The 15,810-nt window shown below is 44.6% G+C and overlaps 1 long non-coding RNA gene across 1 annotated transcript; it reads right to left on the reverse strand.

The window, feature by feature from the left end:
• Positions 1-7,306: 7,306 nt before the first annotated feature.
• LOC114860074 (uncharacterized) lies at positions 7,307-15,464 on the reverse strand. The gene is made up of 3 exons (XR_003786578.3): positions 15,377-15,464; positions 15,036-15,232; positions 7,307-7,597 (listed from the first exon to the last, which is right to left on the reverse strand). It is a non-coding gene; the product is annotated as an uncharacterized LOC114860074 (long non-coding RNA).
• Between the last annotated feature and the right edge of the window lie 346 nt (positions 15,465-15,810).

Here is a 15,810-nt window from a genome sequence, read left to right on the forward strand (position 1 = left end):
TCTTCAACTCCTGTGTGTTACAGCTCATGGATTATCACCATCTGCCATGAATCACACGCACGCACGCACGCACGCACGCACGCACGCACGCACGCACGCACGCACGCACGCACGCACGCACACACACACTCGTGGCTGTTCTCAGGGGAGCTGACTTGAGTGCGGGTCGTCAGAAATACAGGTGGGACGCCATCTGTTTCCTGGGAACCAGCCATGTAACCAAACAATGCAGACAAAGGCAGTGAAGCAAACCTGTAAAATAACAGTGCAAAACTGAAGCAGCAGCCGTGAGCAGTTAACACGAGCCCCCGGAGGCCGTGGTTGTGTTGAATTAAAGAGGGAATCGCTGGGGGGAAACGTGGCGCCGGCACATGTTGGCCCAACAGCCTCTCGACTGTAACAGTCGCAACCTGCGCTGCAGGTTTGCAGATGTTTGTGACCCACCACATTCCATTTACACCACAAAGCACAGCTTCGGCACCAGCTGATTGGCCGCGGCCTCTAGGAGGCAGCCAGTGGTCAAAATGCATGGATGCCCCGACAGGTACCAACCACCTTATGATCATGGTGCCGCCACAAAGCTACTGGACACCCTCTAAGTCAGCACTGATGCTGACGAGCCCTAACTTAAGCCCATACAGTATGTCTGCAAAGTGTTGTTGTGGGGTGCAAATTCATGTTCTTTTTAAATGTTCTGAGGCAATTGCAGTAATTAGCTCATCCAAACCGACAACACGTCTCTCATCCCCGATGTCAACTTCACTGCTCGAAAACATTTGGCCCCTAATCAGTGCGCCTGTATTAGATCTGATCAGCCTGTCTCCGTTAAGAGGCTTTTAAGGCAGCTGCAGTCAAAGCTTCGGTGGAAAAGCCCGCTCACGCTAATTATAGAGCAACATCCAATCTGCTCTTTACCTGCAAAATCCTTGAAAAAGCTATTGCCAGGCAATTATGTGACCACCTGCAAAAGAATCCCACCAGAGCGGACCCGAAGGCCGTCGTAGCTGCAGCGGCCCTGCTTCATAGACGGAGCCACTTGCTGTAGCTGCATGTCATTAACGCTCCGTCTCTGTTTGTACCTGTCTGCAGGTCCTCGGCCTGTTTCAAGCGACCTGTCCAGGCGTCATCCGCTGCTTCTTCTTTCTCCCCTCACTCCCTGAGCCGGCTTCTGCTGGAGGTTGCTTCCATTAAAGGGAATGTTTCTCCGCTGCTGCTGCTTTTCTTTATTGAACTTTACTCTACAAATGCCTTGAAATTACTTTTTTTTTGTGATTTAGTGCTTTATAATGAACCAGGACAAGGATCAGGGCTGAAATCTGAAAGAGGAGGTGCACAACAGCACAACTTACTGCAAAATCTATACACAGCGACCAGTGGAACTGTCTGCAAATGTGTGTGTGAGGCGATGGTTAAAACACAGAACAGACTCAGGCAATTAGACTGTTGTCTTAGCAGCAGAGGAGCAGCATGGCCTGCCTGGTGCCAGTTTCACAGCTGAGACCTTGAGTTCACTAACAGCCTATGTTAGGCGGAGCTGAGAGGGTCTGACAGCGTTGGGGAGGGTCAGAAGCGCTGAACGCAGCAGCAAGGTCAACAACAAACTTTAAACCAACACGGCGCTGGTCTGAGGGCAAAAACAATGAAATATTAATATTTGCTTTCTCGGGTTCGCACAACATTGCTGTGAGACTGGTAAGATCCTTGCTCCAGCACACAGGTCCACTGAGGACAACGACACAGACATGAACTGACTGTGGGTCCCACACACACACACACACACATCTGCTCCCTCTGACGCTTAATTGTGGAGCGACGGCACCGACGCAGTTTACTGAGACGAGCCTCCAGAGAGCTGCTCTGTGTATCCAGTGTCCTGCAAAACACAGCAGCCCTGCGGTGCCTTTCTCACGCTACGTGCACTTGACTGTGTGTGTGTGTGTGTGTGTGTGTGTGTGTGTGTGTGTGTGTGTGTGTGTGTGTGTGTGTGTGTGTGTGTGTGTGTGTGTGTGTGTGTGTGTGTGTGTGTGCGAACAAAAACGACGCAGACCCGAGAACCATTACTATTAAACACAACACACCCTCATTTCATCTTGACCCACATTCATCGTTGTGTTTGTGTGTAGGAACGAATAGGAAATAAGCTGTTATGAGAATTCTTATCCAAATTCTTTCCATCATCTCCTATTTATAACCATTGCACTTCCATCTGATGCTTTAATGACTTCCTCCATAATTAGAAAGGGTTTGGACTTTTTTCACTCAACTGACACTGTTGAAATGAAATGACTCACCATTCTTTTAGAAAACCATGGCGCAGTCATCATTCCTTCCATTACTGCTCATAAAGAACTGCTCATTTTTGTTTTGCCTGTAATTGATGACTTGACACATTTGTTTGCACCATGATGAAAACAAACTGCTCCACTGTGTTAATTTGCCATTAACTATATTAATAAGCAACGTCAACAAATTAAAACAGGCTCTTTCATTTGGCTCCAAAATTCCAATTAGCATTTTTAAATATCTGATTTTATCAATCCAAAAATTTAATTTACCACTATTTTGTCTTTGTGCAAAAATACTTACGCGCTGTGTTTTAGAGTCAAACATGGGTCCATTTCTTCCGGATGCTCATGGCACTGTGGGTCAGGAGGGTCTTAAATAATGGATGCATACAAGTCGTCTCCTTAGAGCAGAACCAACAGTGAATCTTCACTGTGAGCTCCACAGCTCCACTTGTTCAGCAGCGCCTCAGGAGGAAAGCTATGGGGAAAACACACGTCCCATGTATTACCATACTGTGGGGAGCTCAGGAAAAGTGGAGCTGGAGAATAAGAGACGTACTGCAGCCATGGATCCACGGGGGCCGCTGGGCTGTAATCTTCGAGGAGATCAGAGATGAATTTAGGGCCTATAAAGCAGCAGTAGCACCTTTAAATGTCTCCACTCCGGCTGCCGGCGTGAAGAGAGTGTGAAGAAGCACTGCGGCTCGTTCCGTTTTGACTCATTTTAAATTTGACGCCAGTAACGACTCGGAGAAAGTCGTGACGGGGGTTTACCAGGTGTTGCATCACCTGTTCTTTTAACGGCTCCGTGTAAGCGTTTGGGAACTGAGGAGAGTCTTGAAAGCAGGTTTTCCCTATTTTGTGTCGAACGTCCCTCCGGTGGTGCCTCTCTGCCATCGCAAACGAGGTGCCGCCTGTGGGAGCGTGTGCTGGAGAGCTGAAAGCGGTGGATGGACCCTTTATGACCTTTTTCCACTTTTTGTGGCCACGCCCCCTCACCTCTACCTGTCATTCATACACCCGGCTGGCAAATCTGACGAGTCTGCCTTAAAAACATTCTATTTACTCCACTGGTTTATCGATTCAGCCTAAATGTATTCAAACGGTCTCATTACTCGGCACGTGATCATATGATTAAACAAACATTGTCCAGCTCACTGCACGTTGTTCCGGTGCTGCCTTCATTTGTCTTTCCTGGTCATCTGCACTGAGGGCCCACGTCTAACGCTGATTTACATTTAGCATTTAGAATCTGCAAGTGCCCCGTGTCCCATTGTCACCGAGACCATTAACAGACCTGCTTGCTACCAAAATACCAGCTTGACATTTAGCACTGATCTTTCAACATATTCCTCTCTGCAACAAAAAGTGGTTATTGGGATTTCTGTAAAACTCGAACCTCTAACTCGGATGATTTCATTATGAGGCACGTGTGTGTTGGTAGCAGCTTGTGGCATCATTCATAAAGACAAAAGCACACAGAATAATTAGTTCAATAAGGTGTTTTGCGGATGTGTTATATAAAGCAGTTAGCTTTAATTTGTTGTAGTTTTAATAACAAAAAGCAAATAGACAAAGGTCCCTTATCAGTTCATCATCAGTCTTTTATTCTGTGTAGATGCACCAACTCCACTGTGGTTGTGTGAGACCCTCGTCCCCCCAAAAACCATTAACAGCTGAGCGTTCAGCAGCGCTGAGGCTGTTTGGCGCGCGCCACCGTTGCTGCTGATTAGACGTTTAGAGCCGGGGATGCGCGGTAATTGCTGGGAACGCCGATGACTCGGGGAGGAGTGACGGCTGCGTGGTTTGAAGTGCATCCACTTTGAACCTCACCTCCAAATTCAGGTGCGAAGAGGCTGACGGAGGCGCTGGTTCACGATAAACCGTAACGTAAAAAACTCAAATTAGGTGTCATCATATTAGCACTTACAGTATATTTCATGAAGTAATTAGAAACTTGGAAAAAAATAATAAAATGTATGGAAAAACACATCTTAGAATCTAAGCAACTTTAACTCTTTATCTTTACTCAGTGATCGTGTTTTATTAATAGATGGATGTGCTGTATTTCTGGTGAAGTCACAGTTTGTTCTTTAGCTTGGCTGTGAATCCATGATAATACTGTGAAAACATGGCGTTCGCTGTCATGGGAAATCACCCGTCCTCTTTGTGTCGCTTCCAGCGGCTTGTTTTAATCGGCCGCGTAACATTTAGAACAATAAACAGGCCAATTAGCCACAAGAACAAAGGCTCTGTGGCCGCTGAGTCCCGGCCGCAGAGCGTTCACACAGGACGCTTCACAGAACCTCAGCGGTCGCCTCCAGTCGTGTCTGTTTAGAACCTCTCTGTGAAGGTAAATTCGTTACCTGTCAGCTCTCAGCGGCACAAAATGCTAAAGTATGAGAGATGCGTTTGTCTTGTTAAGCCACGGGTGTCCTGATTTAAAGTCACTCCACTTTTACCTTATTTCACTACAGATCTATAGAAGAAATGCAAATGAAAACGTGGAGGACAGGAGAAACATCGCTAGTATATATATTTTTCATTTCATGTGACACAGACAGACTCCATCTGCCTCAAGTTGTGACGGGTAATTGACTGTGCAGCATCACGTCTTATCTGGGGATGTGAGTGAGGGCAGTGTGTGTGCATGCTTTTATACATTTTTCAGTGTTGTATCTGCGCGCTACAGGAACTAAAAATAGCCCAGGCCATTCATTGAAATTCCACATGGCAAAGTTCCAACCTTAATGGACATAAAGAAGAAAAATATCTGCACGGAGACTCCATTTCATTTCAGCATCAGAAACAATAAAGAGGCAGCACTTTGGATAATTAGGAATCTCAGTCAGAGAAGCCAGGACGTGCAGGAAAAGAGACACACCGAAACAATAAACCTTCAATTTCCTCAGTTCTCTGGCTGAATAATGAGAAGCCGTTCAAAGACAACACACTTGTGATTGCAGCTGAGCTGTGACAGGGTCCTCTGTCAGAGTTCAAGAGGAGACCGTGAAGTAGACGCGGTGGAGGAGACGAGGCTTTGCACCAAGGGCCGGTTTACAGTAGGAAATGTCCTAAGTAAGTATTAAAGACCCGTGGGGAAGCCAGAATCAAATTTAGCAGATGAGGGTTAAAATACTGAGCAATGACCATATACGGTCATTTGTATAATGTTTTGAGTTAAATAAAAACATTAGCATACTTGTACATTTGGTTTTAAGAGACTACAGTAATAACAAAGATACAGAAGCTTCCACAGATCATATGTTTAACCCCAAACCCCTGTTTGTTCAAACTTTGTTGCAAGACAGTTTATTAAAACAGAAACGCTCCGAATGGGAAGAAACCAATTGAGTAATTTATCAGGGACTTCAGATCCAGTAATGGTCAGTTTGTTTACCGCTACGTGTCCAAGTTGCAGCTGAACGATGAGCTCGATGAGAAATCCTCTGAATCATCATCATGTTGGTGTGATGAGGATGTAAGTGGCTTGTTGTGTCTGTAGCACCGCTGGTAGTGAGTCATGTACAGGAGCAGAGCCTGCAGTGTGTTTGGCCTCATTCCTTCTCAGTTCAACATTCATTTAGTAACTCATTGTTCATACATTTCTTACATTTTTTAGAAGAATGGCTAAGATTGATCTACTACAGTGTCTTCTTTTTCTTATAATATTCCTGCGACACCACAACAGAGTGTTGAGTCATTCGATACACATCACTCCTCAAGGTCTGCTGCCGCAGCTGCAGGTGAGGTTTAAATAAATGATGCCAAAGTATCGATTGGTATTCTGTGAACTTCTGAGCAAACCTCAACTACACGTAAACAACACCATCAGGTTTGATAGTTTCTTCTTTGTTTGGTCATGGTTGAGTTGTTCGGGAACACAACATAATGTGTGTTTGTGCTCTTTGAGTCCATGGGACAGTTTTCTTTGTATTTTGTGTTACTCACACACGCAATCTTTAAAAGTTGCAAGATGCTTCCCAGTTCATACAGACACACACACACACACACACACACACACACACACACACACACACACACACACACACACACACACACACACACACACACACACACACACACACACACACACATTCTTTTCCTCATTCCCTGATCAGGTTTCAGGTTGTGTTGCTGTTTGCATCATTTAACGCTGATGTCCCACATGCGCCTGGTGTTCGACCTCATTGCACATCTTCACCTCCAGCATTGTTCACACTGCTTCTACCGCTGTGGTTTAACAGTGGCTCGATGGCATCCTGACTCTGGACTTCTTGCTATTCTGTTAAACTACAAAGTTTATGTTCAGATAATTTCATATTCTCATAAGTTTAGAAACAATTAAATGTGAGGTACTGAGTAGGAGTCATTACCTCTCATCAGTCTTACTCCAACTTCATCATCTGAGGTTCATGACTCATTCCAGCATCATTTCATTCGCTTCCAAAGCTTTTCTGATGTCTTATTCTTATGTGTGTCTTATTTCTAGGGCTCATATTGGTGAATAACAATAAACGTACTGTAGCTGGACACATTTCACTCAAACTGCGCAGACCTCCAGACCTCTGGACTCGATTTAAGGAGCCACTGCAAACCCCACGTTTTCACTATTCCTCCGTTTCACCAGGCGGCCAAGAATCACAGGAGCAACAGCGTCTGGTGTTTTTCTTCATCCTTCGACACGAGGAAGGTAAACTGAGCCAGAGCTCCTGCCAAGTCAGACACCAAGACAAACATGCCTCGGATCAGAGCGTGACATAACTTACATCTGTGTTGCTCAAGCACCGAATCTGAGATTTGCATTAGCTTAAAACCATTATCACCTCTTTTTTTTCTTTTAGCTGCTCATTACAACGTTCTTTTCCAAACAGGTGACATTCAGCAAATTATCACCTACAATAAACAGTCTTCTATAAATAAATGATAATAAATTAAATAATAATAATATATTTTTATTAATCATAATAATTAATCATAATACATTCTCTTTGTTTTGCAGGTGACTTGTAAAAAAAACATTTCCCCCTGAGCTCTTGCAACTTTATTAGTATGAACAAAAAACAGCCCATGGTTGTCGGTGACCTCCAGGACGCTGAGGTGGTGGATGCTCTGGGATTCAGCATCATCCTGTTACATTCTGAACATGTAAAAGAGATTAATCCCTTGGCCGTCCTCTCCTTCCAGCTGTGGGAAAATTCCTTCGGTGACATTAGGGAAAGCGTCCTCTTTCCGGCCGTGCACAGAAAGTGTCGGGAAACGTCTCGAGTTTCCTCAGGGTTTTATCCTCAGGGGAGCAGGTTATGGAACGTCTGGACAAACAAGAAAATATATTCATTATTGTTTCATGACTGGTCTTTAGCATCCAATAACAACGACAGTATCACATACTACCAGCACCCAGGACAGTATTTGATATGTTCCAGCTGATCTCCATTAGAATCAATGTGAACATCCGATGGATATTGAATAAATGCGACTTGAGGTAACACATATAATCAAATGTACGCTATTAACTGTTAAATAAATTTTCTGCTGTTTTAAAGAAACTTTGCTAAACAACATTGGTTTTGTAAATGTCTTTATGATGTGTGTTTGATATCACTACACTATTTTAATCTTTTATAGTCATTATAAGAATGCTCTAAAATTAAATGCATTTTTTAATATTTAAACAACCTTTTACATATAAGTTCCTTTTGGAGTTTAAAGCTGAAACATCATTACTGCTACTGTATAGTGGCTCCCTTGGTTAGATGTTGGATGTGGAGTTGAAATCTTAAATTTATTAGCAGATCTGCAGGACGGACCCTGCAATAGGAAAATTGGTATAATTAAAAGAAGAAGAAAAAAACAACTTGAAAGGACCAATTTGAATCAACCTGGGATGAACATGAACTTTAGCAAATTATAATAATTACCATCACTTAGTTCTGTTTCTGCGCATAGAGGCCTGCTATTACACGACCACCCAGCCAGTTCCCCCTAAAATTAGAAAGCAGCAACATAATTGCAAAAAATATATAATGTACTTTACAGCACATGGGAGCAAGCACGTTTTTCTGCTGAGCTTGCTGTTAAGTACAGCAGCAGCACTGAATTCGCCTCATTGTGGGGGGAACGCTGAAATTCCTACACCAGCCATATGAATTCTAAGTCCCCTTTGTTCATCTGCTTAATTGACCCATGAGCCTTTAGACTAACGAGCTCAGCCAATTAGAGTGGACACAGTGTGACTGACCTTCTTGTACCGCACTGACTATTTACTCCCTGTTGTATAGTGGAATGAAGCTAGTTTCACGTGAGGGCAGAGACAGAACAGACAAGATTCAACCTCATGTTTAACGCTGAGGAAAAGTCACAATTTCAACCATCGCTGTTATGAACTGTTGGTGAATTCACGCTTATGGTTCTAATTTGTACTGAAGTAGAAAATGTGAAAATGGCCGGAGACGCACAGTTGAACATAACGGCTCTTTCTGTATTCAGTCAAAATGAAAAACCTTTTCTTGTTGCTGTCGCCGCCACCTGCAGTTAAGGTGTGAGCTGGGGCTTCGTTACATGAAGTTTTTTTGTTTTTATTAAAGGTCATCATAACACCAGTAACAATTAACGGCTAATTTGAAAGAAGTGTCAAGTAAATCAATTTCACTACAGGTCCATAATCAGCTTTAGTGCCAAGCGATGGTATGAGGCCAGTTTGTTTTCACGATTTGCAATAAAGGCACAGCCAGACTGAAGTCCAGGCTTTCAGTGAAGACGTCTACTGGTTTATTTGTGGTTTATGGAATGACTCAGTGATGACTTGATTACATTGTCAATACAGTAACTGAGTGAATACTCACTGGGGCCTATCTGATTACAGCACGTCACCAAGGCAACAACCGCTGTGGTTTGATCCCTTTGAGTTCCCCAAACAGCAGAAACACAGAGCCTCTGACTCGGCCAAGCGTCACAGGGTTCACATGGCTGTAATTTTACCTTTCAAAATAAGAGAGAAATCGCAAAATATGGTCAGATATGAGCCAGAAGACACGAGAGAGAAGGTAAACCGCAGCGCGTCAGCAAATCCCCGACCCACGGGATTGTTTTAATTGCTACACAAAGATGGTGAGGTTTTTGTTGGAACGAGTCCACCTGAAGAAAAGCAGTGCTCCAAAAGTAGGAAACAGCAAAATACACAACAAGCAGTTTAGGTAAAAGTAATGACTTTTAGTAAAGTCAGTCATTTCTCATGTTTTAACTTCTAGTAGTTTTTATCTGCTAAAGGTTCATCATTTATAATATGAACACTTGTATTTAAACAAAATCACAAAAGACGAATATGAAGCTTTGTGCCATTGTGCATTGTTGTTTACACCACACTTATACATACAGTAGTTTTAAGGCATCTCCTGAATAGTCCAGTTAAAAGACCTTCAATGATTTATAGATAATATTTTCTAATTTTCTTTAAACCAGTGCATTCCCATTATTTGTGTTTTGTCCGGCAGGGCTTATGATAACCTGCCTCTTTTGCAGCCTCTGCATTAAGAAAATGCAATAACCGTGAACTGGTTTTTATTTGCTGGGGATGTCCCCTGTGCGGGACTTGCAATATGAGACTTTGGGTGGGCAGCCGGCTTCCCCAACGACACGAGGCGTCTGTGGTTTCGTGAGCTATTCATTAAACTGCACAGCCTAAATAGCTGCACTTTAAATAGTGTGTAAAATGAGCCTATTAGCCGGCAGAACTGCTCTGAGACAGTCTGAACCGCAGCAAACGTTTGCATTTCACACCCTACAAGTTCACATACTGTACTGTACTGTACAGCTTGTGTGTTTCTAGAAAGAGAATTGTGTTGATCTTGATGAGTGGGACCAGAACCACCATCAGCTATCGCATCGCTTTCCATCTTAGATAAACATTATATAATCATAATTACCTATAATGAGAAAATATTGCAGGCCGTGAGCTCTGTTGCATAACAAAGTGCCTTTTTCCAAGAACAGTAATCTGTCAAACTGATTGGAGCGTGTTTCTGGGTAATACTAGACGGCTACTCTGTAATAATTCCTTATGGTCATAGATTCAGCACAGCGTGTTTTATTGTTTTGATTTGTCAAAACAAAAGCCTTTTGCTTTGATGACTTTTTAGGCCAAAGAATAGTTTGTTTATTTACTTTGTGTATTTATTTTCTCATGGAAAATAACATTTAGGTTATTTACTTACTTAAATCTGTTAATTTGAGATATTCAATTCATATTATATTCTGCATTAATGCGTTGTACAAAAGGAATTTTCACAATAAAAGCTAAGGAAAGGATGACAAAAATCAGATTCATATCCAGGGAAATAAAATCCCTAAAGAGCCTATTACAGTTTGCATCCTGAGGTGGAGGAGGTGACTTTCCTATTGAAGTCAATACTGCGAGGAGCAATTTTAATGCGGCTCTATCACTTTACCTCTCACCAATCCCTGCTTCACTACAGCTAAAATCTACTCGGTGGTGCTAGATAATGGCTATTAAACTGTCAGTTCATAAATGTATTGTCTGCTGATAAATAGCCGCCAGCAGAGCACTTCCTGGATCCATTTCTTTTTTTTTTCAAGCTGCTGTTTTCAACACACAAAAGCATTTGGAGATAAAGGGTTTATGACACAGTGTATCGTATCGGACCTGGCGGTTTATGATGAGCTGTCAGTCATCATCCTGCACCGTGAGGAAGATAATAATGCATTCATAACCTTTCAAAAGCACAATGATGCATTTCTTTAAAGTTGTTTTTAAAGCAGGTAGATATTGTCATGACTGACATCTGGGCCGTTTAAGGGTCTAACAAAGGCAGAAATCCTCCGTCTGATTCATTTTCTGACGCTCGAAGCTGAACCGCTTCTTGTCCGTGTGATACTTTTTCACAGAGCTACAGGGCTCATTTTAAACGTCTGCTTTTAATCCGAGTGGACTTTCCCAAATCACCGTCTGCTCATTGTTCGGATCTCATTGTTTAGACTCGGCTTCTATTTGAAGAGAGGTTCGAACCTCGAGGATTTCAGCACATCTGCAAAAGGTTCTTTGCGGAAGAGGTTCTTCTGCCAATTCTTTTAATTATCATTCAGTCAATCCCCGTTACAGCGCTGCTGCACAGGACAGCCTTTCCAGCACACACCGCTGTTGGCACCTTGCGGTACCGTCGGTGTGTGGCTTTAATGCAGGCGTGGAGTTGTGACCCGACCACGCATCACTGTGCACGTCAGGGCGGAGGTCGGCGCTGGAGGCGGCTACACCTGGCTAATGACGGGGTGCGGATGACGGTGAGATTAAGGTGGATGAAAGGATGATGGACATGTCTTAAGGAAGAGGTGACAGCTGGAAATTGGGGTAATAACAGCATTAGCTGAGTGGACTCATTAATAGAGGACGGAGGGGAGGAAGAGTCACTTTGCCCCTGTGTAGCTTCTTATCTGGGATGAACAGAGGAGACGGGATGCTCCACGAGCATCATGGTCCACGCGCACATCAAAAAGCTCCGTTTCCATGCAGCATCTTCACATTGCGTTAGGAATCAAAAGAGAAATGTTTTGATGATAATGACGCGACGCTGGTTTATTATCATGACTACAACCCTTATGGTTTCAGGCTCATACAGATGCCACAGATGTTTGACAGCATGTCAACGCCACCAACCTCTTTACATCTGGAGCAGCGGTTCTATAGCATCACCTGAATCCTGAGCTTCTGCGATGAGGTTCCCGTTCTGGTGTTTCCTGACACCAGCGCGCCGGTCGCAGAGTTGCACAGAGTTTCACTCTCCATTACACCCTAATGAGTGCAATTGGAACAAAGGTTGCTAAACGCAGGCAGGAAACGGCAGCGACTGCAGCCGTTGACTTTTTGCTTAGAGTTTGAATTCCACCTTAAAGGCAGAATTAAAACCGAGGGACCCGTAGGTTTCATCCTGCAGCTCGTCTATGAACGGTTGTGTCCCTGGACTGCAGACACGTGTTTGTTTTGAAACCACATTATTAGATGCTGTCGCTGCACAGTTAAATCCAGCTGCCGAGGATTCTGTGTGTGTTGACTGAGTAAGAAGGAACATAATGATGCTACAGCAGCAGCCTCCGTGGAGCCTTGTTCTCTTATTATCAATATATCCTCCTTATTCGAACTGAGGCAGGAGTCCAATTCATATTCATCAAACCTGAACACGTTTTTGATGCAACATTAACTTACTTAATATTTAAGTAATTGACTTAAACCTTTGGTAGAATACGAATCTTCTCGGACTCAAGTGATCAGTCATTTTAAACAGCTGTTCTTCAGGAAATGTTTTCATGTTTGTGTGCGTACTGTACGTTAAAGGCCAGATGTTAACTTGAATTGACCATGACGTCTACTGGAAACACTCAGCAGCTCGTCGTATTGTCTGGGCGGTACGTTCACTTCTGTTCTGTTCTGTTCCGTTCTGTTCTGTTCCGTTCTCTATGTACTGCAGGTGCTGTAGTGGACTCCCTGCTCAGGTTGTAGACCAGGTATTTTTACACACGCTGAGCTCTCATTGTTGACTCTCCACCACATCCTACATTTACACTGATGTAAATGCGGTGCCCGTGTTTAACACGGGGGCCTGTTTCGGCCCCTGCGGACGCCTCCTAACAGGACGTTCCGCGGGCCCCTGCGTGGAACCTGACAGACGAGCCGCGCTAGCGTCGCCCCACGTGACGCGTCTGTGTGCGCGAGCGCACGCTGTGCTCTCTCCGCCACCTGCTATTTTTAAATCTCGTCTGCTCCCGGTCCTCCTCAACAAAAGTAAACTTCTCTCGTTAGAGCAAATCTGCATTTTAAATGAATGGCAGTAATTGACATGTTTTACATTCATCTGCGGAGCAATCATTCAGCATACAGATAATGGTATTAGCGCTATGTGAGGGCAGTGGGATAAGACATTCGTCTCATAGCAACGATTTTAATCATCAAACACCAGGTTGTTTGCATTGAAACTTAAAATCCGACACCAGAACCAAATAACTGACTATACTGTACACGATCATACACATGCTTTTTATGTATTACATTATATGAGTTGTTCTATAATTAGTTCAATTCATTTACAACAGGCAACAAAAGTTGTGCAGCTTAACCCGTGTGTAGCAGTGAATCTCTCCACAGGCTGCCGGAATTAAAATGTGCAGGCCGACAAGCTCCGAATCTACTGTGACTGTGCTGCATAAACAAGTCTGGCAAACAGCAAATCTCTCAGTGGATCTCTTTGGCATTCATCGACCTGCTGGCTGCAATTTGTCATGTGCAGGGAGCGTCGAGGGACGGCAGCATGAGGGTTGGTATCAGCGGAGTCCGATCCAGGATACGTGGTGTGTAGCACTAAACAGGCTCGCACTCAAAAGGCATTTATTGTCTCCTCCGCCTTCATGTTAAACGAGAGACGTCGTATGATCTGCATGTGGAGTGAATGCGTCCAGTGTTTCCCAGCTCCGGCTTTCGCGGAGAGCTTCCTCCATCAGCAGCTCGTCACATCTGAAAGTCCACTCGTGTGAATGATGCTGATCGGCAATTAGCAGCAAAACAGACGAAAGCAGCTATTGCGACGGGCGCTGACCTTTTCATGCGCACAAACACGCGCGCACTATAAACAGGAACAGGCCACTTTGAGCCGGAGAGGAAAGGATCCGTGAGCACAGAGTGGGAAGGAAATGAAAGCACTGATGAAGCAGATGAAGAGGCGCGTTTTCGGAGCCCAGGACTTGAAAAGGCAGAGAAGAAGAGCTGGGAAAGCGAAAGCGTGAGTCAGGAGAAGGAGAGGTTTTATCTTAAAGTCGCTCTGTAGAAATAGACAGATGCGTCCTCCTGATGGAGCTCAACCAACTTATCAGATATCACGGCGCGTACTGCACGAACCTAAACGGGGAGATCGCATCTGATCGGCTGCAACGGGGAGCGTTCCCCTCTAAGTGATGGCGTTCTTACCCCGGCTTGAACTTCGGCATTTTTCTCTCGTTATTTAAGGCAAATGTTTCTGCCTGCTTGCTTTGGCTGCTGTTTAATTTCACCTCATTGCTCCCACCTATCAGGCGGGAGGTGAAAACTCTGGAAAAATACCATTAGGTTGAAATGTGTCAGTGCACAGGCAGGCAGGGACCGCGGGGCTGTGGGGGGGTGGGGGGGGGGTGGGTTTGGGGGGGTGAGGGAGGCGTATCTGGGGGCGATGACTCACACCAGCTGATTACATGGCGGTGCTATGGGGGGGGGGGTGAAGCTCATGGCTTGTCTGCTACGTCAGCGTATGAGTCCATGCTCAATGATCGTCCACAGTCTATTTACTTCCTGTATCCCATTCGTCCATCTTGTTTTGTTTTTTTTTAACCACCAAATGGTTTCCTCGTCCTATTTGGATTAATATTATCTGTAATGTTCCAGCCAGAATCAGGATCCGTCGGTTTTGTGTCACTGCTCCCATTTTACAGGTCTAACGTCTATTTATATTCCCATATCACTGTGTCGACGGCAGCACAGTGTTGGGAGCACAACCTGAATGGTGCATTCGGGGGAACCATCCTGACGGACCCTGGTGGTCAACACCGGACTGAAACAGCCCTAGTGTGTTTTTACCCCGAGCAGCTACTAAGAGAAGCTGGAGACTTCATTAATAACCACCTCACCCCAGTGAAATTCAACTCCGCTGCGTCTGCAGGGTCATTTATTTCCCCGACTCACCGCAGCATTGTGCAGTGGGAGCACTGTTCTCGTACCTCTCTGGCTCGGTTCCCTCTCTGATTTACGCCGGCTGAATCCAAATGAATGTACCGCTCGTCCTGCGAGCCGTGAATGGAGCGGCGCGGTGATTGCGTTTCGCCGAATGGGCCCGAAGCAGCGTCGCTAAACTTTGGCATCTCCAGAAAACAGACTGGAAACGGCCGCACGTCCTGGTGTTTCTGTAAAAAACAATCTGCGAACACAGTTTCGGTTTCAGGAAAGAAACATTACAGGATGTTCCGCTGTAACACACACACACACACACACACACACACACACACACACACACACACACACACACACACACACACACACACACACACACACACACACACACCTCCTCTCTTAATTACTCCTCAGCCTCTCCGCCTCCTCCAGATTGTTTCTTTCATGTCCTGCTTTGGACCCTGTTGTTGTCTTTTAAATTTTGATGCCTTATTGTTTCTGTGTCGTTGCATTGAGACAGAATTAAAGCTAACACTTTGCTCAGACCAGACGTACACCTGTACCTGTATCGGAGCCAAGCTTCCAGCTTTGTGTCAGTGGACCGTTGTCAGGTGTATCTACGGTTTAAAGGTTGTGTCTATGTACAGTGAAGGTGCACAGAGCGGCTCCAGACATGGTGACAAATGTCTCACAGTGGAAATGTCCATTCATAAGAACTGTCAAAGAAATGTCAAACGGGTTCTGGGCCGCTGTGGACTGAGAAAATAAATGGCTTCCTCTCAAACCACCAAGTAACATCTGCAACCGAGAGGGCCTCACTTGTCA

The sequence above is a fragment of the Betta splendens genome, chromosome 1, assembly GCF_900634795.4.
Source record: "Betta splendens chromosome 1, fBetSpl5.4, whole genome shotgun sequence".
Classification (NCBI taxonomy): Eukaryota; Metazoa; Chordata; class Actinopteri; order Anabantiformes; family Osphronemidae; genus Betta; species Betta splendens.